Raw genomic sequence first — 2,392 nt, 5'->3', positions numbered from 1 at the left:
CTATAAACATTGGGGTGCATGTGCCCCTTCAATTCAGTATTTTGTATCCTTTGGGTAAATACCTAGAAGTGCAATTGCTTGGTCATAGTATTGTTCTATTTTCTAGTTTTTGAGTAACCTCCATACTGTTTTTCTAGAGTTTCTACCCCAGTTTGCATTCTCACAGAGTGCAAGAGGTTTCTCCTTTCTCCATATCCTCACCAACATCTGTTGTTTCCTGTGTTGTTAATTTTAGCCATTCTGACAAGTGTGAAGTGATAGCTCATTGTAGTTTTCATTTGTATTTCCCTGATGATGAGTGATATTGAGCTTCTTTTCACATGTCATTGGCTATCTGTATGTCTTTTTGGGAAAAGTGTCTATTTATGTCTTCTGTCCATTTGACTGGAATATTTGTTTTTTGGGTGTTGAGTTTTATAAATTCTTTATATATTTTGGATAATAACCCTTTATCAGATATGTCATTTACAAATATCTTATCCCATTCCAAAGGTTGTCTTTTAGTTTTGTTGATTGTTTTCTTTATTGTGCAGCTTTTTATCTTGATGAAGTCCAATAGTTTAATTTTGCTTTTGTTTCCTTTGCCTCAGAAGACATATCTAGTAAGAATTTGCTACAGCTGACGTCAAAGAAGTTACTGCCTGTGTTCTCCTCTAGGATTTTGATGTTTTTAAGTAATGTTTAGAATAATGAGTAACTTAGAATAGATTGATCTATATCTGGTAAAATGTCAGTCTTGTTATTTGGATTATGGCAGTTTTATTTATTAACAGAATTTGAATTCCCTTTGGTTTGAATTCTGCTATGGTTTTTCACCAAGGAAACATTTTCCTTTCTTTAAGAAATTAGGAATTTACCACGTAAGCATGAGAAATTAAAAACTGTTTTATAATCAATAAAACATATAATTCAATAAAACATTATTCAATATTAGGACTGTGTGCCTCTGAAACATAAAGAAACAACAACAAAGTTATTGGGGGTATAGCATTTAACTTTTTTTTTCCTGAAAGAAGGGAGAAATATGTCTTTCTTGAAGGGAGACATTTGGCAGGTATAATACATTACTCTTCACTTAGGGAAAGATATTATAAGACAATTTTTAGTTGTAAATAGCAGTTATGATTTAAGACCTGTGTTGTGTAAGGCAAAAGCATTATAGTGGTAAATGGTCACTGGCTGTTCAGTTATAGTAACCTTAAATTGTATGTGTCCCTATTACACTGCCTTATTTAGAATAAAATATTTTAGATATTATTTGATCAGTTTAATTGTTATAATGAATAATTATTCTGAAAATATGTCTGTATACATTTTTTTCTGACTATAATACAACTACAGTTAGCTTTTCAATCATAATTAAAACTCACATAGGTTTAATAGGGTTTAGAAGTGGAAAATTTGAAGAAGACTTGAAGAACTTAACACTGAACGCTGGAATATTGGACACATTGTTAACTGAAACTGATAACCTGTGAGAGATTCTTTTGTTCAGAACCAAGCTCTAATATTTTTTCTCAGGGTTAAATTATAGTCAGGAGAATAACATTATACATGGACACTTAATATTTTGTCCTATAATACTATTTTCTCCCATTCCAGATAGTAAAAATTCTGCCTCTTATAAGGTTTTGCATTAAATTTATATGACAAAAGTAATATACACCTATTAGTATTATCTGTTAGGAGGAAAGCAGGATTTTGCAACTTGAAATAAAAGACAAATACTATTTTCTTATAGAATAAATCCACTGTTATTGCTATCTTAACATTCTAGCTAATGTTCAGAAACAAACTAATACTCAATAGACTTTAAGATTGGCTAATGGTCAATATTATGTATATATATATATATATATATATATATATATATATGCAGTTTATACTAAACTATCTGATCTGTGTACCATGGAATATAATAGATAACTAGAAATACAATGTTTATCTCACATATTCTTATTGGTCTTTTTCTGCTTTGAACATTAGGAGATTCTCAAGCTAGTTTTGATTTCGTGTTTTTTCCAGCAACGCACATACTGAAATTGGAGTGATGCAGAGAAAGATTTGCATGGCCCCTCTACAAGGCATGTACATTTATAAAGCGGTCTTCATATTTATCCTACTCATCTTTAAAGACCAAATCAAATGCCACCTCCTTTGATCTCCTCAGGTTGAATAGTTCTCTTTTGTGCTCCAAATGCATTTTTTTTCTCATTAAACTTTTGATTTAATGCGTCTCAAAATTCTGTAACAGATTTTTGGTCAAGTTGTTTCCATTAAAAAGTACTGATTTTAAAAGAGGGCACATTTTGAATGGAGCACTGGGTGTTATATGCAAACAATGAATCATGGAACACTACATCAAAAACTAATGATGTAATGTATGGTGATT

The 2,392-nt window shown here is 30.8% G+C and overlaps 1 non-coding gene across 1 annotated transcript; it reads left to right on the top strand.

The window, feature by feature from the left end:
* The first annotated feature begins 2,012 nt into the window (after positions 1–2,012).
* Positions 2,013–2,116, top strand: LOC116629088. The gene has a single exon (XR_004298698.1). It is a non-coding gene; the product is annotated as a U6 spliceosomal RNA (small nuclear RNA).
* Positions 2,117–2,392: the final 276 nt, after the last annotated feature.

This window comes from Phoca vitulina, unplaced genomic scaffold (assembly GCF_004348235.1).
Source record: "Phoca vitulina isolate PV1807 unplaced genomic scaffold, GSC_HSeal_1.0 scaffold267, whole genome shotgun sequence".
Classification (NCBI taxonomy): domain Eukaryota; kingdom Metazoa; phylum Chordata; class Mammalia; order Carnivora; family Phocidae; genus Phoca; species Phoca vitulina.
This window is presented reverse-complemented; position numbering and strand designations above follow the sequence as displayed.